The following is a 23,152-nucleotide window of genomic DNA, read 5'->3' as shown; positions in this document are numbered from 1 at the left end:
TTTATCACACACACACACACACACACACACACACACACGGAATAAGGAAAAGAAATACTGTTAGAGCTTTTTTCCAATTATAAAAATAACACATGCCCACTATAAAATTACAAAAAAGATGAGAAAAGATAAAGAAGATAAACATCATACATAATGCCACCACCCAGAGATGCCAAGCCCCTGCTTTTTGGTCTATAAATACATGCATAGCTATTTAGATGTATAGATGAGAGCAAATCACACAGTACAAACTGTTTTGTAACCAGCTCTTTTTCATGAAAAATGTAATGCAGATAATCGTATTAATAAACATAGCACTATATCATCATTTTTAATAGTCATATGACATTCCATTGTATGCTATGCCATAATTTAAACAACTCCCTCAAAATGGTCATTTCGATTATTGCTATAGATCATGTTGTAAACACAACCTTATACATTCATTATTGCACTCCTGCCTGATTATTTCCTTAGGATAATTTCCTAGAAGTAGAATTTGCTGAGTTGTAAGGTGTTGAAGAGTGTTACCAGAATGCCTTTTAGAAAGGAGGTGCAATAATCACTGCCCATAGGGGCAATGGGGAGGCGGGGATAGCTATTTCCTTTCAGACACCTTCACCAACACCGAATGTTATCAATCTTTGGAGGCAGTTTAGTGGATAAGAGAACCAGTTCTAGAACAAGAATTCAATAGCTAGTTTCAAAGCTCTGCCATGGACTAGCTCTTTGACCCTTGGAAAGTTATTCATCAGTACTGCAGATTTCTGTAAAGCAGTATATCTTTATACCTATCGTAAAGGGTTATGTTTAAGGATTAAATATTGTAAGTCCTCAATAAATATTTGCTTGTATTATATTAGACAATACCCATCTGAAAGGAAAACATAAACCTCATTTTTGTTTAATTTGTATTTGTTTGATTCTTACTGGGATTAAACATAACTCCTTTTATTTAATTTTTATAAATATTTTCATTTCCTTGGCCTATTTTTTTTAGGTAGTCAATCATATCATTTACAAGTAAGGATGATTTCTCCGTCTTCCGAATTTATTTTTGGGGGATTGTCATATTGATTAGAATTTCTAAAACAAAGTTGAGTGATATCAGTCATCATAAATATCCTTATTTCATTCATGACTTTATGATAACAAAAACATTTTTAAAGTATTTCAAAATTCAAAATTATAAAATGTGAGGTATAGACAACTTTTTCTATACATTTTTCTTACAAAGTATTCATGAAATACAATTCTGCATTGTTTCTAAATTGTGACATTCTTTTGGGGAAAAGTCTTGTTCGATATTTTAAATTAAAATAATCTTTATTAACTAAACGTGCATTCACCTTTAATAAAGACCACAGTAATATTTAAGACTAGAAATACGAAGTATAGAATAAAAATATTGTATTACTCAAATTAGTTTGCTAATTAGCAAAAGAAATTCGAGACAATAATGTAGTTTGTCCAATGACCTAAAATCAATTATTTTGTCAAAGAAATACATCATGTAAGTAACAGAAAAATTTTAAAACTACCATTTGCAAAGAAAAATATCAAGCCCTTTAACCTTAAACAGCATTTTAACCTAGCATTTTTTTACTCTGTTTTCATCTAAAACGGCACATGAATTTCAAAAGAAAGTCTCCATTTCTCATCATTCACACCTCCATACTCCTACACTCTGAGGAACATGAATTATGTCTAGCTATAAAAGCCTGCAGCACAAATAAAGCCCCTAATTACTAATCCACACAGGGAGGGATACTCAAATCACAGAACAGGTTAGCTTCTTTTTTCCACGTTAAACAATAGAGAGGACACTGTACTAAAACTCTACACTGAGTCAAATAGTCTGGAGGATCTTGCCCAAGTCTTAACAAAATACACAAGCCTGGTTGCTGACTGCCTGAGGTCTATAAATCTAGAGGCAAAACCATAAAGCAGAATAATAACATATTTACTGAGGTCTTATGCTATCAGCTTGTACAATACACATTATCTCCCATCACCAATTTCCCTTACCCCAGCAAGGAAAATACTGCTGACTGTACATTATTATTGCCTTTGCCCTGCAGTGTCTTCCAAAAGCACCGTACAACCAGATTGCAAATGGTTCTTTCAGTCATGACTGACCAGCTGTCCTCTGAAGAAAGCTGGGGGAAATTTCGGGGCCGCAGGCACACATCTTTGAGCTTAGGTTGGTGAAAGATTGATTACTCAAGGTCACGACAATCGGCAAACAAGAGGAATCATATCTCAGAATGCAGGGCAAGGTAAAATGACACTTAAGTATGACCAGATGGCCCTCCTACCGTGTTTCCCTGAAAATAAGACCTAACCGGAAAATAGGCCCTAGCATGATTTTTCAGGATGACATCCCCTGAATATAAGCCCTGATGCATCTTTTGGAGCAAAAATTAATATAAGACCCGGTCTTATTTTCTGGGAAACATGGTATTTACCCTCCTGAAGCACTTTCCTTGAATAAAAGTGAGCACGGCTAAGAAACTCTGGATATACTTTTCTCCAGAATGTAAAATATGGGATGTTTATCAGGCAAAATACACTGATTCAACAAAACTACTTATGGGGCCAGTTATAGTGCTTTTCAGCAAAAGATGCTTCAAATAGAAATAACTTAGTTTTATTTATCCTTACGTATACTGGTTCATATGTAACTATTCCCAGTATTGATATTCCTGCGAGAAGCTCCAAGCAAAGAAGAAATATCCAAATTAAGCCTAAGAAGTAGAAATCCTCTGGAAAAGCACCAGTAGTGCCTAATGAATAGATATGGTATGGAAGCGAGTCATGAAATTCCACATGATGAGCTGCTGACACATTTGGGAAGACACTAGATACGTCAGTCTCTACTTTGACTTCATAAAGCTCTGATGATGTCAAGTTCTGAGTGTTTCCCATTGCTTCATTTCTACACAGAATTTTAAACCTAACAGGGCTCTCAGAGTGACTCTTGTCTAATTCTTCCATTCTTGAATAACAATGCCAACTAACTTCCCAAGTGCCATATGATTTCGGTTCCAAAGTCATACGGCTTGTAATTAATAGACCTGGAATTATGAGTTGGAGTTCTCAACTACATGCTACACTATATGGTATTAGCCACTGGCAACCACGTTCTGTGTGAGGTCATGTTGCAGAGTTGTTCAATATATTAGCATATAAAAGGTCTTTTGAAAGACTTTCTTTTTAAATATTACACGTTTTAAGAACGTGCGAGTTTCTCAGACAGCTATCCACAGAATAATATTTTCTACAAACTAGGTCAGAGAACCCAGAAATAATATCAATTGATTATCCCAATCAATAGTATCGTCCTATTCCTGACGTCTATTAACTATGTCACCTGACTTATGTCCCTAAACCACACCGGTCTTGGATTTTCTCACCCATAAAAATGAAAGAGTGGGACCATATAACCTCCAAGACATCTCCCAGCTCTACAGATCTATAAGTCTGTGATTCATTTACAAATCAGAATAATCATGTCTCCTATTTCTGTTTTCCTTTCCCTCACAACAAACTTTAAGGGAAAAAAAAAAAAAACCTCTACTACCACAAAACCTGAAAAGGCTAAGTAGAGAAGCAGTCTATACTTAGGAAATATGCCAAAATATGCCAAAGTGTTTATAAATAAAGCATAGGATATCTGATCCAATGAATCAATAGAGTACTCACAATTCTTTAAAGCCACCATAGCCTAGTATAATGGGAACTGTTTCCGTTTCCTATGTCTCAGTTTCTCTCAGTTCTATTATATTATATACCCGAGTTAGCCAATTTCTGACAGTGAAAGGTCTTACAATGCTGGGAGTATCTGGCTTTAACTGTTACATCCCACCCCACCAATGGGTGAAAATCTGTGACTTGGCATTGCTAGGTACAGAAGCACATGATACAGGCTCTAAAAAGGTCCAGAGCAAAAACTATGAAACCAAATGATGAAGATGACAAGAAGGTAAACACCTTGACCTACTAACCACATATCCAGACGACTAAGTACTCGGTGTTCACTAAGGTTATTTTAAGCCCAGTACCATGTTAGGCAATGCAGAATACATACCGTGTTTCCCTGAAAATAAGACCTAGCCAGACAATCAGCTCTAATGCGTCTTTTGGAGCAAACATTAATATAAGACCCAGTATTATATAATATTATATTATATTATAATTATATTATACCCAGTATTATATTATATTGTATTACATTATATTATATCATATCATATCATATCATATCATATCATATCACATTATATTATATTATATTATATTATATTATATTATATTATACCCGGTCTTACATTATAGTAAAATAAGACCAGGTCTTATATTAATTTTTGCTCCAAAAGACACATTAGAGCTGATTGTCTGGCTAGGTCTTATTTTCGGGGAAACACGGTAGAAAAAAGGAAAGCCTTGGTGCATGTTCTCTAGAAGCTTACAGCCCAGTTGGGGAGACAGCATTAAAAAAACAACAAACAGCACAGGATTACAAAAATTAAATGGTAAATTCTACAGATAAGTGATAGAGAAATTACTTCTCATTGGAAATGACACACAAAATAAATTGACTCCAAAAAATAATATAATAGGGAGACCAGACTTTTTCATGGCCTTTGGATTCTACTCAACCCACTATATTTTTCTTCAGTGCAAATTCTATTATATGACTCAAGATGACAATGACATTTCTGGATCCATTAACAGTGCTTTCCAGATGGCCAATTCCTGGTTATGCTTTAATCAGGTCTTAGCTAAAAAGAATCTTAAAACAATATAATCACTACTTCCCAGAAATATAACCAAAACAGGTTTCTTTTTTATTAATAGGTGTCCTTTTAAGGCCATTTATTTATAAAGCAGTTTTGAATTTTTTTTTTTAGTAAATGATAAACTTGTAACTTATAATTCTATGAAACAATCCCTAACCACCACCACCACCAAAAAAAAAAAAAAAAAGAAAAAGTCACTGAACAAAATGAAATGATCTTTCATCATGCTTAACAATTCTGAGTATCACTGTATCACTGGACAAAAATCAGTTCAAAACAACTGTACTCTTCATCTCAACAACATTAGAAATGCAATAATCTAAGGAGACCCAGGGATGAGCAAATGGAAAGACTAGAAAATAAAATGTAAGATAAAAGCCTTAAGGGAATGGCCTAAGCAGATTAAACAATGAGTAAGGACATCAGATGTGGGAAAGCAGCTCTCCCAGCTCTTTGTCCCCCGTTCCAGGAAGACTTCCAAACAAGAGAGCGATAACCCCCTGACTTGCACCAGCAGTGAAAGAAACTGCAAATTCTCCAACTCCCCACTTGGTACTAATGTCAGGGCTTCTGAGTCCTGGTAAAAGTGTAACCTGTAAATTCTATAGTCCATAAGTAGCAACTAGTCATAAGGATATAGAAGAACCCAATTCTGTCTTCCTCAGTAATCACTAGTGATAACACCAATAGACCTGTGTGTGTAGAAAGAGTGTTTCACCTCTTTCATGAAATGAGAACAAAAGAAGAACAGCAGTAATTATTTAACAGGCGTTTGTTCTATCAATTGTAATTGTTAGCATGGGCTACTGAGTTTGAGATGAGTTCTCTAAAAGAAAAGAGAAATACCTTCGTGCCTGGAATATTTGGGAATAGACTGAAATAAATCCAAAGTAGATTTGTCATGCAAGCCAAGCTGTACACCACCACCACTCAACCTTGCAAAAAATGTTTTTTTATTTATTCGTAACTGAAAAGTGGGAATTTCATTAGAAATGAAAGTTCAAAACTATGGAGCTGGGCTTCTTTAGAATACTTACATAAACTGGCATAAGTTTCATTATAAGAGCAGTAATTGCAGACAGATAGCTGATAGCATTATTTAAAACTTGCTTATATAATATCCTATTTTATATTATAAAGTGAAACCATTTCCAAGGTGATTTAACTCAATTACCTGACCTCTTTGTTCTTTGAATTCTATTAGACAAAATGGTTTTTTGCCACAGTCCGTCTCACCTTGGGACTTTCTGTATTTTACACAACCAGGCAGTAGCTACAACCAGGCAGTAACGCCTGTCCAGTGACTCTCCTCCCCTGAAAACTCCATAGTGACAGCTGAACCAATCAGCAACATTCATTATCCATGCTTCATTTTGACCCAAGAAATAAATCAAACTGTGCTGGAAGCTTCATAGGAAGAAACTGAGAGTAAGTACTATTTTAAACTACCTCCTCATCCTCCCTCCTCCACCTATAAGGAGTTAGGTCCTTTTATTTTACTTTTAAATCTATCCCTAAGCTTTTTTTTTTTGAAGAGGTATACATTAAAATTACCACCCACTTTTAGGGACTTTATCATCTCTATTGCTTCCAATTTGATTTTGGATCTTTCAACACGAACATTAAGAAAATGGCATCTGCCATAAGAAAAGATGAAATAATGCCATTTGCGCTGGATGGGTCTTGAGATTATTATGCTAGCAAAATAAGTCAGACAGAAAAAGTCGAGAACCATATGATTCCACTGATATGGGATATAAAACTGAAAACAACAAAGGAATAAGACAAACATGAAGAAACAAAAACTCATAGACACGGAAAACAGTTTAATGGTTACCAGAGGGTAAGGGGGGAGGGGAGTAGTAGATGAGGGTAAAAGGGATCAAATATATGGTGATGGAAGGAGAACTGACTCTGAGTGGGGAACACACAATGTGATATATAGATGATCTGTTACAGAACTGTACACCTGAAACCTATGTAACTTTACTAACAATTGTCACCCCAATAAACTTTAGTTTAAAAAAAGAAGAAAATGGCACCTAAGAAAGCAAATGCTGCCACTTTATCACCAGCTATTATGACCTCATCTTAACTCTCAATTTAGTGCCTTTAAACATACCCCAGAATTCCCATCTGAAAAACTGCATACGTTATATAGGAGAGAAAAAATACAGTGTAGATCCAGGGCCAAATAGCATTGCTGGGAGTTAGAATTACAACCTAAGCATCATCAAATGTATTTGCTGTGTTTTGTTTTGTTTTGTTTTGTTTTGTTTTGTTTTGTTTTGTTTTGTTTTGGCTCCACCAAAACTAAAACAGACCCTATTTCCTTTCAATATATCAAATGACAGGCTTTTGATGACTAAGCTGAGATATTCAGTCCTCTTTTCATTACAAAATCATCAAGAAAGGGGGAAAAAAAGTCAAAGGAAAGCCTGAAGTATAATTCCCAGGATTTTATGAACACGAGGCAAAAATTCAGCCTGTAATTATCTCATTGGCTGTGCTCAAACCTGTAAGAATTCAGCGAGGGCAAAGGTTGGTGCTGTGACAATTTTCATGGGCATATTAGGGAAGAGGATGGTAAACCTTCAAAGAGAGTGAGATTACATGTTTGTAAACCAATTGCTTAACGAAGGAGATTGTATTAGTTTATAATCCTAACACCCTCCTGGAGAGGTGGTTTTATATACACCTCAGTGAAGGATGAAGCACCCAAAGCACAGCTTTAAGAGAATATATTTTGGTTTTTACTAACAAATGAAAGGATTTGGCAGTAATTTTTTTAAGCATATGGATTGAAATATTTTGGGAAATGCTAAGGGGTTGATGTTCTATTTCTTTTTAGAATTTCAAGTTATAAAATAAGATTTTGGCTAATTTAGTCTGCTTCCAAATTCAGTGGTTGTCATGTGGGGTGGCCTGCAGGGTCTCAGCTCCCGTTCCCCACATAAGAACGCAGGATATGGTGAGGCCAAAAAGGAACACCCACGGAGCCATAGGTAGGGGAGTCACACCACTATACTCTCACTGGTGGCTGGGTTGGAGACACAGGAACCAGGAGCCACACAATTCTCAACCCTCACTGTGCCGCTTGCAGGCTCAGCCACCGTCTTCTTGCTAGCTCCCCCTTTTTTTGCTAGCGTAGCCACGGCAGTTATATTCATGGCTAATGGCTCACTGGTTACAGCTGACGGCCAACTAGCCACAGCTGATGGCCATTTGATCACAGTCGATGGCCATTTACCACCTGAGCCAGCACCTTTCTATGTGAGGCCGAGAGCCTGGAAACTGCTTTTTGGGGCTCTGTCCCCACAGTGGTGTTTATTAAAGGCAACAAGCTTTAACTTTGTTACTAGATTATCTACAAAGCAGTAGTTAGCTTTAATTAGGAATTCAATTTAAAATTCAAATAATCAAAATATGCGGGATTCAATGTCTTTAGTCTTCCAAAATAAGAATAGATTAAAAAATAGCCCTGAGCCCAGGACAATATGGACCCAACCTACACCGTTATTTTGAGGGTGCTCTTAAATTCATCATTTCTTCTACTGCTTTGAAACATAATTTTACTTTAGGAAACCTGCCTTAACTTTTGCTTTTCCTATAATAAAGATTAGTACACTTTCTCTACAAATACCTGTACTTATATTAAGCTCAAAAAAATCTTATGTTTCCTAATTGTGCCAGGCAAATCCTTGGCCATTCTGGTTGACCATTGATCCAAGAGCACATTAAATAAAAATGAAGCTTTCCAGTTTTTTGTTTTACATTACTTTAGCCTTATGCAATTCCACTGGATCTACAAAGGAATTATTATTCCTCTTTCTTTGGCTCTTTCCTTAGATCAATAATCTGGCTAATATTTATTGCATATCAGCTATGCACATACTCCTTCAAAGAATTGCTTTCACAGGCTGCCCAAATAAACAGCTATAAATCTTTGCTCAAATCTAATCCCATAACTTCTTAATTATCTAATATAGAAAGCCATAAATATATGTTTTTAGAAACTAGAAAATCCGTCTGAAGGCTAAGAATTCTCTTCACCACACCCACATACTAGAAGAATCCAGTGACTAAGGATCGATAATCCTCCCTACCCTATCCATGAGCTGGACAGTAATGGAAACCATGTTATTCAAGTCTATTAATATTTGGTTCCTGAGATTTGGATAATGAATTGGGAAGTGGGGGATCCTTTTAAGTGGTGAGCTGGAACTGGCTGGAGCTGGCTCAGGAGTGGCTCTGTGCATCTCTTCCCAAGCTTCAAAGACCTCAGGTTTGCAGCTTGAGATAAGCCATGAGGAAAGTATTCATATACACCTCCATGACTTTCATCCAAATTTCTCCTCCGCCAAAAAGTTATCCAAATCTATTCTGTTCCTAGGTTCAGATGGTAGGAATTTAGCTAGCAAGTTTATCTTTTACATTAAGAAATCAAAACTTGTAAGAACCAAAAATTATAAGATCCCCAGCCCTCAGGGAACTTCCAAAGCATTCACAGGGACAAGACATAGGCAATGCAGTGAAGGGCAAGTGTACAAAATACTACTGAAGTTGGCAGGAAGGATGGACAGCAGGTATCGGAATCATTTGAAACTGTCAGGGAGAGCTTAGAGAAGTGGCATTTGAAGCAGATCTTAATTGATGGTTATGATTTGAGTCAGCTGGAAAGAGTGGAAACAGTCATCTTGGTAGAATTAGTGAACAGGAGGTAAAGAGTAAAGCGAGCCAGAAATGGACTCTGGGGCAGCATGGGAATACCTGGAAAGCTAGAGAGGCACAGGGAGCTACCGAGGTTCTGTGAAGAATGTGATAAAAAAGTATTCTAGGAATATTTGTTTCAATATTGCTCAACCCCTTGTTTTCCTGATCTCTGACTTCTTTCTGATCTCTGATAACCCTAAATCCCTTAGTTTTCAGACTTGTTAGACTAGAATTCACACTAGTACTAGCAGGCTGGCATGTCACCTACTAACCCCGAGCCTCCCGCTGGGACAAAACAAGTAACAGCAGACACCAACTTTCTCTCATACAGCTCATGTTAGGTGTTACCAAAGAACTGGTTTAGAACAAATTTCAGCCTAGCTTTTGTCTTCAGCAAGTTGTAAAATATCAGAATTTAAATGAAGGTGATCCTCATCTTCAATATTTAGAAAAAATATGCACATGCATTAAAACATTCTCTTTGAACCCCAAATGTCGCTTCCTGTAGAAATCACTTCCTCTTTCTCTTAGTATCTTATAAATATTTCCACCACTACTACTATTCTTAGTACTAACCTCTTAGTCTTAATCTCTGTAGACTCTGGAATCAAACTGTTTGAGATGGGATTTGGGGAGGGACAGGAGGAGGGAAGGGGAGCAGGAGTGGCCGCTATTTATTGAGAACTTTCTCTGGGCCCTTTTGCAAGTGCCATTAAAGCCTCACAGTAATCCTGTAAAATAGGAAGACACTGAGGCTTAGTTCAATATTTGTATCATTGCACATTCTAATTTTGGTTTCAGTGTCTGATTCTTCCTAGGCTCTATGGGCCTTAAGTGCAGGATATGGCTATGTATATGTATAACCCCAGTCCTCCACATGTCCATAATAAATTTTAAAAAACACTATTGAACAGAAACAATGTCAGAAATGATCATGAACTTTAATTTGAAAGGTTCAAATAATAATACTGGGTTTGGCAATGCAAATTATTGCAACGCAGAAGGGAAGATGGTCTCATTTCTGAGGAAACTCCTCGATCCTTTTTTATCTCACTTATTTCATCTTCTTACTCAAAAATTTCATGCTTCTCTAGACTTTCCCTTACAGGACCCTCCAATCCAGGCCTTGCTAGTCCCTAAGTAACCCATGTTACAAAATTACCTTGTCTTCTCATACGTAAAGTTTCCATTTCTTTATAAAATAGCAGATAGCAAGCAACAAAGTCTAATCCTCATCAAAATACAAATTACTAGTAACCCCTTCATTATCCTAGTTGTTTCTTTAAAGAAGAGTGCTTAGATTACTTAAATGAGCTAGAATGGACCTCTCATTACTAGACCCTCCAGTTGTACAGCATATGTATGTGTTGTCAACACCCACCTACCCCCAGGCTTCAGTGACTTTGCAAATTTAGGGGAAGTAGAGTCCTATCTGAGACAGATTAACCTTGATGAGACTATTGAAAGCAGAACTTCTTAAACTTCACTTGTTAAAACACAGCCCCTGTTTCAGTAGGACTGGGGTGGAGCCTGAGTTGCTACACTTCTAATAAACTGCCAAATGATGGCCAAGCTGTCTGGTGCAGACCACACTTCAAGTAGCAATACTTGAAGCTGTTCCACTGTTTTACTGCTTGTTGTTAATACCTTCACTTCTACAGCTACAGATTTCCTAAATGTATGAAGATGTTAAGATCTTTTTTTCAAAATAACTCTAGGGTCTGCAAGATCTGTAACACTGAAAATTGAACTGGGAGAGCAAAGAAACAAAGGGTAGGAGGATAGGCACATATCAATATACACACGTCTAAACCAAGCCTGCCGGTATTTAAAAGAGAATTACAGAAAGCCGAGATTGTTGCTTTTCTCCTGCCTCATCTTCCTAGACAACCTTCAGGTTGCAAAATGTCTTTTAGCAAGCTAATGACAGCTTACTTACATTGTCATGTTACCTCATAGGAGAAGCAACGACTTTTTTATAAAAAGGAGGGGTGTGACATGATACCATATCAGGGCCAGATGTGAGAGGTAAAACAGAAGACTTTTATTTTCAATTGAAGGTCATTAAATCAGTGTGTGTGTGTGTGTGTGTGTGTGTGTGTTTAAATATGTGAGACCAGTTGAGAAAGAAAAAAAAAGAAAACTGGGCAAAATATATAAGTAAGCAATTTACAGAAAACGAAACCTAACTAACAAATAAACATAGGGTGAAAAAATAAATTAAAGCCACCACGAGATATTATTTCACATCCATCCAACTGGCAAAAATTAAACAGTCGGACATTACCACGTGTCAACAAGGAGGAGGAGTCAAGAGGACTCATTTATACACTGGTGGGGAGTTTTTTGTAAACCTGAAGAGATGCTCACCCTACAATTCAGCAATTCCAGTCCCAGGTACATCCTAGGAAAATCTTCACAGATTTTTCACTTTAAAAATCCCTATCAGGATTATTTGTAATAGGAGAAAGAAAACATTTTTAAGAAAGAAAAGGATACAAATTAAATGTCACTTGTGAAAAATAGTTAAACTGCGGCATTTTCAAACCAGACTATTATACAGCTGTGGGAATGAATAAAGGAAAGTTGCCTATAAACAATATGCAGAGGGGGAGAAAGTTGCAGACACATACTATATAGTATATGTATGATTTGCGTAAAATGTAAAACATGCAAAACATAATGCATTTTTTGGGACCCAAACATAGGTCTATTACTGCATGAGAAGAGGAAACAGAAGAGTGGATCCCTCTGCAGTAGGAAAGTAATATTTTATCTTTTAAGGTGATAGATTAAAAAATATGGGGGTTTGTCATATGTTATACTTTTTTGTGTGTCTTAAAGATTTCATAATAAAATATTAAGACCTTGTCTTGGTGAACTGGTAACCACATTCCCTTAATAGAAAATTGATTAGCAATGAATTGTGACCAGAAGTTGTATTCAAGTTACATTCATTCTGAAGTTTACCAAAACTTCAGAAACATCAAACTGGGATTAGTACTATAGCTCAAAAGGAATTATTTGGGTGCACCGAATAATCTTTTGCTTTCTAAATCAATGGTCTTGAAGTGAGACCACTAGGAAAATCTCAAAAAGAAAATATTAGAACTTTTTTTCATAAAATCCTTTTGATTCCTAGGTTTTGTCTGTTATATAATATACATAATGGACATAAGTGTAAATTATTTTCATTAACTTATGTAACATAATTTATAATATATTCTTGCACAGTGATAAGTGTACATCATTTACAAATAAATATTTACTGACCAGGGTGCAAGATAAAACAAAGTTTAAACACCAGTGTTTAAGATGACCATTAAATTGACTTTAAAAACCACCCGTACAATTAACCTGTATCCAAACCCTGGAAGTTAAAAATAAAAATTTTACAGAACTAGATTGTTGAGAGAGAATTTGTTATCTTGAACCAGATGATTAAAACTGCAGTCTGAGAACAGACTATGTCTGCCTAGTTTCTACAGATCAAATTTTACATCAGGCTTTTAAGGTAAAGGTTGAAATAAAGCCAACCAGTGCAGAACCAGGTCTGCATTTACTAGTGTTGAATGTTCTGTTTAAAAAAGAAGAAAAAGAAAAAGAAAGAAATTATTTGGAAAACCGACGTGAAACGGCACAATCTAGGAAACGGACTGCCACTCTTTAACACAAAAGCTAAATCAACATTCTCCAAAGGCTTCCAGCGATGGATATTCATTTTGGAACAGGGAGGACATATTTAGAAAGTGGCACATCACCAGAAAATGTGGGTGAGGATGTGGGATTCGCCTATTACAGCGCAGCTAGGATCTTTCCAGAACCAACTTTAGGAGGCAAAAACACAAAATCCATGGCACAAACCCTTTAGATTAGAGTGTAATCCTCCAATGCAATAAAGTATATAAATAAAGCACGTAGCATCATTTTGTTATTTATAACTGTTTAAACAAGGTGCATTTTAAAATAAACTCTTTGGCATTTAAGCTAGTGATCTTGGTTACTGCCAAATGAATTCATAATAAAAAGGACATAGTTTTACTAAATGTATAATAAAAAAGTTAAATATACCTTTTAGTGAAAATGAGACGACTATTCACATGTATCATTTATCAATTTAACAGTGAGCAGACAGAGTAAGGGAGAGCACCTCAGCCAGCTCCCAGAAAGGCTTGCATTTTGGCAGAAGCAGAAACAGAGGTGGGTGGATGCTACAGATATTATTAAGCCAAAAATTGAGGGAAATTAATATATTTCTAAGATAGTGTGCATTTTACTCTAATAATAATGTTCTCATACCAGGCAAAATAAAGCCTCTCAAAGAATTATTCACAAACATTCATTTGGATACTAGCTCAGGAAATATCACTAAAAGTCATGGGTTTATAGTAGTACCAATTTCCACACACATCTATTTTGTGACTTATTGTAAGGGAGCTACACAACTCTACAACAGGTGCAAAGCTTAGATGGAAAGCTACCTGTCATTTCATATCTGATAGTGGAAAGATTTATCAAACAGCTTGCACCCTGTCTCTACTGCTGATTACTTTTTAGGATTAATTCCTACCAGGTACATTATAAGAATGGAATAGTTCATCCCAGAATAAATTTTTGATGAAAGCATTTGCTAAAATTTCTAATGTCTTCCCTCAAGTGCATCAGACTAAGCAAATTAATCTCCTAACATCCAGAGTCTCAAAGCAGAGGACCATTTATTAGGATATGTTCAGTATAGAAAACGTAGTATGTATTACGCTCCCACCCACTAGCCTCAACCCTTTGTGCCTAAGGAAAGGGGACTTAGCTTACAAATTTCTCTGATGCACAGCAGTGGCTTGGTCCATGGTCCCATGGCTCTGCCTCCAGGAGAGTATTGAGGACCAAAGTCTTTCTCAATGGTTTTCTCAGAAAGGCTCAGAGATGTTCAAAAGTCCCGTGACAATACAGCCCCCACCCACCTAGTTTTGTGCCCTTAATGCAGTTAACCACTTCCTCCTTCAGACAAGGGACAGAAATGAGAAGATATCCAAGTTGGACGGTTTCTAAATTTATTCACCTTTTGTGTTAGAACTCTTTTAGTTGTAAATAATGGGAGGGGAGGGAAGAGGAGGAGAAGAGAAGTGGGGAGGAGAGAAGACGGGAGGGAAGAGAAGACCGGAGATAAAGGGAACAGGGAAAAATGAGGCTCACAAAACTTAAAAATCTAAGGGTGGACCTCTCATATCACATATCTTCAGACATAGCTGGATCCAGAAGATATCATCCGAACTTGATCCCTTTTTCTCCACCTCTCACCTCTGCTTTTCTCTATCTGATCCTCTTTTTCTAGCCAAGTTTTACCTTACTAGTGGCCAGATGCCTGCCAGCAGCTTCAGGCTTATATCTTCCAAGCTTTAAGACCAGTGAAAAGAGAGCATTGCTTTGTAAAGAGTTCCAATAAAATTTCCTGAATGAAAATTTAATCGTTCTTATTGGCCTAAGGAGGTTTATTTGCCCATCCCTGAACCAACCACTATGGTCTGAGAGGTACAAAGGCTGCTGGGATTGGCCCAGCCCAGGTCATGTGCAGTTTCAAAAAGGCAAACCTAGATGCTGCTATAGGAGAAGAGCATTTCGGCAAACCCACAGCTGATCTCAGGACCCTCACTGTTCTGCCCTTGTCCTCAAAACCCTCCCACATTTTCCCAACCTAAAACCCTTTGTCCCTCACCATGTGAGTCTACACCAGATCTCCCAACATGTTTCTCTGAAAACCTGTGAAAAACCTGTGTGGCATAGTGACCCCAGAGTCAAACAGCCTAGGGTCCGATCCTGGCTCTATCACATCAGCAAGTTGCATAATTTCTCTGTGCCTCAGTTTCCTCATCAAAAAAAGAAAAGGTAAATGACAATGGCACATCTATCATTAGGTTGTTGGGACAAATTAATAAGATGATGCACACAAAATAAAACAGCATCTGGCACAAAGTTATCTTTCAAAAAACATTAGGTATTAGTATTCAATGATTGGTTAACATCTCACTAGCACTGCCTCATTTCTGTTTGTATCTGAGATGTCTTATAAATGTAATTTACAAAAAAGTTATCACTTAAGGATACATATAAACATAAGGCATATCTGGAGAGTGTTTTCTAAGACCATGATTCCTAATTTACATTATCACCATCAATGTATGAATGGGCCTGTTTCACTGCATGCATGCCAAACTTTGTATTATTTTTTAATCCTTCTCATAGAACCATTATGAAAAAATTCAGTTAACAGCTATCAAGTAGATCTTTTTTAATCCACAAGACACTAAACTCCTAAAAATCTAAAAATACAATAATAAATTTAGTTTATCCAAAGTTCTCACTGGTTTCATATTGTGTCTATTATCTAATTTAAATACTGATAAATCCATAAAAGAAGGAAGTAGAGCTTAAAATTTGGAGTACATAGGAAAGCAGAATTCTGAAATGTAAAAGATTGAGTTCTTTCCTCTCAAGAAAATGCAAAATATCTAGATATAATAGAAATAATACCATGTCCTCAAAGCATTAAAAGCAATAGCTAAGTGAATACAAGAAAAAGAGAAATTAGCCCATATTTAATGTGTGGAAGAAAGTGGCAATGAATATTTTTCCAGCAGTTGCCTAATAAGAATTTTGGTCTACTTAATTCATCAAATTGCTGCCATTTTAAAAATAAATCAAACCCAATCTAAATTTCCTTATTAAAGGTAAAAATTAATAGACCATCTATGGGAAATTTTGCATGCTTTCTAAAATAAAATAAACACTTCTTCCACTTTCTTAGCTTTCAAGCGTTTCAGGAGGAAAATTCTAAATGAGATGCAGAATACATTTATCCTGAAAGTCCCTTCAAATGTCTCAGGGAATTTCATTTTCAATAGTGCCGTAATTTAATACTATACTGTTAATTAATTTTCCTTTGATTCTTTTCAAAACTTATCAAAACATCTGAATGAATGCTTCATACTTCCTTAAAATAAAATCTGAGTAAAGCCGACAGGAAGACATGAAGCTTCTGCTGCATGGCTAATAGTGTGGAAGGGAGCGAGTGCTAAGGACTACTCATGAAACAAGTCTCCAATGAGACAGAAACTGGTTTGTGAGAAACAGAAACAGCAGAAAATCAAAAAGGAGAAATCAAGAGTGTCCCTGGTGACAAGAGTGGCTCCTTGACCTAGACCGTGGAGAGTAGGGAGATTTAGAGAGGCAGAATGGAGAGGAAAAAACATCGCACTACAAACTCTGTGCAACTCACAATGGTTCCTGTAAAAACAGATGCATATCCACAGGCACGTCTCCTGGTTCATGGTATGCAGTGTCACTGCTTTTCCTGCTGTTCGGAACGTAAAAAGCAGATTTTATATTGCCCGGTAGCTTTGCAATCACTGTGGTTTAACTGTAGTTCTTAAAAGTAAGTTTGAACATTCTGTCGCTTATACCCACTAACTGGAATGGGTTAAAAATGTATGTCAGTGGGAGTAATTGTTGCTGCTGTTGTTGTTATTATCACTAGTTATTTTAACTTTACTCTCAACTGTTGCTTTCTGCCTAATCCCCATAAGCAATTTCCTATGGAATACTATCAGAAAGAAATATAATAAAAGTACCAGAGGAGATCCCAACTTATACCAGAAGAAGCAACCCAGTCTTGCAAGGGCGAACAGGGCGGTGTAAGATACTAGAAAGTGGCTTTCATCACCACTTTCTCAATTCATGGGCAATCCTGTACTAAGTTGTTAGAAACTAATTACAGCACTCGTATGAACAGGCAAAAGCCAAGGCTAAGGCAAAGACAACCTCTAAACTGGAGTATACAGGAGAGAGTCCATCCTATAACAAACGTAGTAATTACTGGATTTCATCCGAAGAGAAAGACAGGCTGAGGCAGCACCCAATACAGCACCCATTGGAACCCCCCTTAGGGAGAAGTAACAGTCGATTTCAGAGCCAAGGAGAAGGGTACATAATTTAGCCTGAAATCACTGAGATTAGCCACAACATAGTAAAGCACAAACTCACTCCACTAGGATATTATTACTCAAGCTCAAAGCCATCCCTCCTTTTCCTGTGTAACAGATGAAGCAGCAGCAGCGAAGAAAATTGACCACTGTGAGTACATTCAAGTTGGTAGCAAAATAAGGAAATGAACCCAGGGCCTTTCACATCACTTTGAGCTCCATCTCAGCAATTCATCTTCCTCGTCTCTTTCCAAAGGAAATTGGGAGTAAAATCCCAAAAGCACCCTCAGCCCTTGGCATAATATCCATCACTCCCTTACAGACATAAAAACGAGTAAGATTTTACACTTGCCAACAAGTGTAAAATTTTACACTTGGACAGACACTGTCACGCAGGAGTTCTCAATCTTCTGAACAGGAAGTGCAACTGACATCTGGGTGTACAGCTCTTCCCGTGCAGGGGTGTCTCAAGTATTCCAAGTCTATGTCCACTAAATCCCAGCAGCAAAATCAAAATCAAAATTGTCCCAACACACTTCCCAGACTGCCTCTGATTGAGAAACACTGCGTCACTGAGCCATAGCTACTCACTCTGTTCCACTGCCTGAGCCTCCGTGCGATGCTTAACCATGCACATTACGCTGTGTGAACACGGCACTCAGTATTTCTGAGGACACACTCAGAATCTCTCTCCTCTTCCTCCAGCAGCTCCCTCGCCAGATTTCCTTATTTCTATAAATAGAAACCTGCCACAAGAGCTGTGAGCTATCTTTGAATCTTCCTCTCACTCCCATATTTTCTTTTCCATCTTGCCCTGCCTTTCCATTCCTGCTATTATCCCCTTGCCTGAAGGACTAAACTGGTCTGCTGGTCTCCCTGCTTCAGAGCAACCAGAATCTCCTCCTGGTCTGTCTTAATTGCAGCTCTATGTGTACGTCACCTGTGCTTAGAAAAATTTCAAGGATCTCTATGGCCTACTAAATTAAATACCTTGACCTAGCATTTGAGACCTTTCACAACACAACCCCAAAGTCTTTTCCCAACACAACAGCCATACTCCCCCCAAAATACCTATTCTACAACCTATGTATTCTTCCCCAACCAGGTTCCCATCTCAGCCATATGCTCTCCCCATTTCTCCCAATAAAAGAGATGGCACTGCATGAAAAGTCTTCTTTGCCACATTTCTGGCCAAATCACATCCATTTTGGAGGTCTCACTCACAAAGCTTTTCCAACTTCCCCAACATAAGATTTCTTTCTCCTTTCACCTTCACACCTTCACACACACACACACACACACACACACACACACACAGTACTTTGTATTGTATTACCCTAATATACTTTTTTATACTCACTTTGCACTGCAGTGAAAAAATTCTATATTTGGGTTGTTTCACATGTGAGAAAAGCCTGATTTCTATGTGGAGACCCACTGTTCCCCCTCTCCTCAGTCTATTAGAGGAGATGACGCCTCCTTCAAGGCTCCAAGTGTGGAGCCGAAGATTCCAGGCTCCGGCAGCCAGCACGGTTCATCCCCAGCCACAGTGGTGGGTTCTGGTTGTGCACATTTCACAAGTGGAGACAACAGTGCCTGCTCCGAATTCCACCTCCAGATTTTCTTCAGAGACTGGGAAGAGCACAGAATAGGGAGGATGGAAAGTTGGATGGACTGCAGGACACAGAGCAGAAAGATGAGAGAGATCTCTGACGCCTGCACGGCTCCACACAAAACCTAGTCCTATGCCTAGAGTTTCAGTTCCATAAGCAAAACAATATTCCTTTCTTGCTTCAGCCAGTTTGAGGTCCCTCTCAGCCACAGTCCTACCTAAAACACCCTTTCTGTTGTTTGTGAGCTACTGAACACTTCAGCAATGTATCTGACCCTTAGTCTTGTTTCCCCTCCATGCTAGTTCCACTGGGTCACTGCACAGGATACACATGTACAAAGGCATATATTTATTATGCTGACTAAGTAATTGTCCTCAAGAAATATTTTTGACATGAATTTGAAAATATTTTAATTGGGAGGAAATAATTTAATTTTAGCCCTTGGTAGTCTCTCTGCTTATCACCTTATCACCTGTAGTCAGTAGACACTGAAAAGCTTTCCTTAGAAAGTTTCAGGAAGATTTTGCATTCACAATTAAACTCTTCTGTGAAAACCCATCCCTGCTTTTCGGATTACTTAAGTACTAGTAGCATATGGTACAACAGGTGTTTGGCAGCAAATGTTTTCTTAAAAGATCTTTCGAAGACCACAAACGTGTTTCTCATGTCCAAATCTAGGTAGAGTATCACACTTTTTAACTTGGCTTCCCTGACCCTTTTAATTACATATTAATTTCATTCTCCTTGAAGCTATGGGCTTATTAGGAACTGCCCAAAGAGATGCAGTTATGTTGTTCTGTTCAAGGCCTGAGTAAGCCTCACAGTTGTTATGTGTGCCCAGATCACAAATGCTTCGGGAAAATAATCACATATGTGCCCTGCCACATTGTGATGCCGCGGACTCACTCGCAGGGGAAATCAGGGGCAGACTGTCTCCTAAGAGACCTCACAGGCTCTCCTAAGAGACCTCCTTTCTGGGACTCAGTGACTTGCAGGTTCCAGTTCCAGCCGTCAGGCTTGCAAGCTTAGAAACCTATTTGTGGTAACCCACCACGCTGGATCATCTTCAAAGGGGAACTTTCATAAAACCAAGGTAACGACCAATACAGAAAATCAAAACATCAACGAGTCTAGTTTACAATAAAGCATAACTATCTTTTATTAGATATTAGAAAGCTATTAGGTATTATTAGAAAACTCAAAATTCTTCGAATTACTATATTCTGTCCTATAGCTAAACTCCTGGGAGACAAATCACAGTCCCAAGATTGTTTTGATGAACACTGAAATCAAAGAAAAGGGGATTTACGTGCCCTTATAAAATGTACATCAGACAAGACAGCTGAGATGTTGTTCTTATAAGAATCCAAGTAAACTGACCACACTCCCTCCCTGTGGAGAGAGCTGACTGCATAACGCCCAAGCTCCCCCTTCTTTCATATGCCATCTAATGACATTCTCTTCAGGGTCAGCGACATGATTGGCCCAATCCAAAATGTGGAGCTCCTTGTTCAAAAAGTTGGATAGAAGTGCCATTAAAGATACTAAAATATAAAAATTTTCCTTCATCCCTGGTCTTTCTCTGTTAACCTACCATGTTGTCTTTTATTTGTTATTTACTATCATACTCCCTTGAGTACAGAAATACTGGGGGCATAGGCCACCCCAAGGACCTGCACCCTTCACACTGGGACACACTCAGTAACTGGATCGAGAGTGATGAGAGGTGCTGAGACACCTGCTGAAACAAGCCCACCACCGTGGGATGACCACCACCATTCCTTGCACTGAGACACCGTGGGGTGTGCACGTGTGACCCCGATACTCCCAGTACCCAGACTTCCATAGGGGACAGACACTGAGAGTGGTTGCCTGATGGTGGGGACAGGGACAGACCGGGCAGAACCAGGGTACCGGGTGTGGGGAAGTAGCACTGCCCCAAAAAGCAGAGCTCCACGCCCCTGGAAAGGCACCACTGTCGCACCAGACTTCAATTACAAAAACACAAATTCAAAGATAAAATCATCAAGAGTTTCAAGATAGTGACCACAGAGTACTGCACCCCAAGCACGGAGCCGTTCAGAGCTGGGCCCACTGTGTGACTGCACTCATCACACACCCGTAAGCCAGTCCTGCTTCTCTTCCTTTTCTTTTCTTCTAAATGTCACGGGTATGACACAGCTTCACCAAGCAAATATAGTCCAGTTTTACCTACAGCTACAACTTGAGAGCTGATCTCAGTAAAATTATAGTTCCCCTTTAATTAACCATTATTAGACTGGCATTTTACAGGCTAAGCAACTTGTACAATGTGTATTCAATTGATAATTGCACTAACAGAAGCATTCTTATTTACCTCATTTCCAAGCCGTACTACAGCCCCCAAATACTGACAGCATAGACAACTGGCCAAGCATAGCAATACCAATGGATTGAAACATGCCTCAAGCATGTATTTATCTTCATTATTTATTCAACGGATTTAATAAACCTTACGTACCTACATGCCAGGCATCATGCTAAACTGTTACAAAAATCAAGAATTATATAAAACCTTGAAGAGTGCACGCTGACGTGGAGAAGACAGACACTAAAGTGGACCAGTTAGTTTGATAAGTGCTGTGAAATCACTTGCACGATTTCACAAGGGCGTCCAGCCCGGACGGGTGAGGTGAGGTGAAGGCTTTCCAGATCTTTTACATTAAGTTGTGGGAACATTTTCCCCAAGAAAACGAATGCACCCTAGACCTACACGTTCCTTTTCCTACAAACTTTCAGAATCTATTAGGTGAGAACACACCACCACCTCTGAAGTATGAAGTAGTCTTGCCAAAAAAAATCAAACCAAATCTGCTCAAGCCTCCAAATTCAACTACCGATTTACAAGAAACACAGGGGGCAGGGGAACATATTAATCTAAAAACCATAGGGGAGGCATTCAGCAAAATCCAGACACATATATTAGGTGCCTTAAAGGCATTTAAATCACATGTACAAGAGTCATAGGGCACAAGTGAAACCTCTTGTGAATAGTAACAATGTTAATATTAATACTTTATTTCACAGGGCCCAGCATATTTTCAAAGACTAAGTATGATCATTTATTCTAGCACCATAGTTTGTACATGGTAGCCAGTCCAATATCTGCTGAATTCATTCATTTAATTAGGAATTCTGCCACAGAGGATGTTTTGTCCAGGCTTTAGAGACTGTATTATGCTAAGGTGATATTGCCTTGGCTGAACTAGAACACTCCTTTTGCCCCTTTTCTTTGTTCCCCTCTGTTTTCTGAAATCTAGACATAAAATTGAGTTATCAACCACTTTGTTGGAGGTTGACCCACCTTAAACCATCATCTTGAAATGCAGCCAAGGCTATAAAACATTTCTAGAAATGTTTCCAGGAAACTGAAAAAAAAAAAATGGAAATCAATGTTTGCAAATAAAATCACAAAATCACAGCCTGCACATAAGCAGGACTTCAGCTCAGCTTACTGCCAGCTGGAACCTGTTCGGGGCCTACATTTTTACTTGTCCTGGAAACTGCATTACGATGAGTTACAATCTAATGGCCATGGCATAGAAAGGCAAGTGTTTGTTAGGAGCCCCAGCAAAAATCTGTCCAAATTTTATTACAGGCAAAAGGCTAGCCTCAAAAGAAAAGCAACCTTACAATGTCATCAGTCCTCTCTGGCTATAGAAACACTATATTGGAAATGGGGAGACAACTACACCTTAAAGACGTAGCATTCCAGTGATAGGGAGCAAATCACAGTTTCAGTCTTTCTTTAAGTTGTTGGCATCACGCTGCTGAAAGGCGTAGTGGAAAGGAAATCTGGCTCCCTGGGTTCAAGAGCCAGCCATTCACCAAAAGGAGATTCCAACTTGATCAAGTCACTACCCCTCTCTGGGTCTCAATTTCTTTTCTTTTTTTTTTTTTTTGTTTTTAAGATTTTTATTAAAATATAACTAACATACAATATTATATTAGTTTCAGGCATACACCGTAGTTATTCAACAATTATATACTTAAGAAGAGCACCCTAAGT

General features: G+C 38.1%; 1 protein-coding gene across 6 annotated transcripts in view; it reads right to left on the bottom strand.

Moving 5' to 3' along the window:
- The window catches only part of HECW2 (HECT, C2 and WW domain containing E3 ubiquitin protein ligase 2), a 338,340-nt gene that overhangs the window by 231,531 nt on the left and 83,657 nt on the right, over positions 1-23,152 (bottom strand). For 3 of the 6 annotated variants that reach the window (XM_033112086.1, XM_033112082.1, XM_033112087.1), the window contains one exon: positions 22,448-22,511. The exons of the other annotated variants lie outside the window; for them this stretch is intronic. The gene's annotated coding sequence lies outside the window, so the exon portion shown is untranslated. The remainder of the gene's footprint in view (positions 1-22,447; positions 22,512-23,152) is intronic. 6 annotated transcript variants of the gene reach the window in all.

The sequence above is a fragment of the Rhinolophus ferrumequinum genome, chromosome 8 (genome assembly GCF_004115265.2).
Source record: "Rhinolophus ferrumequinum isolate MPI-CBG mRhiFer1 chromosome 8, mRhiFer1_v1.p, whole genome shotgun sequence".
Taxonomy (NCBI): Eukaryota; Metazoa; Chordata; class Mammalia; order Chiroptera; family Rhinolophidae; genus Rhinolophus; species Rhinolophus ferrumequinum.
The sequence above is the reverse complement of the archived record's forward strand: the minus strand, read 5'-3'. Positions and strand labels throughout refer to the sequence as shown.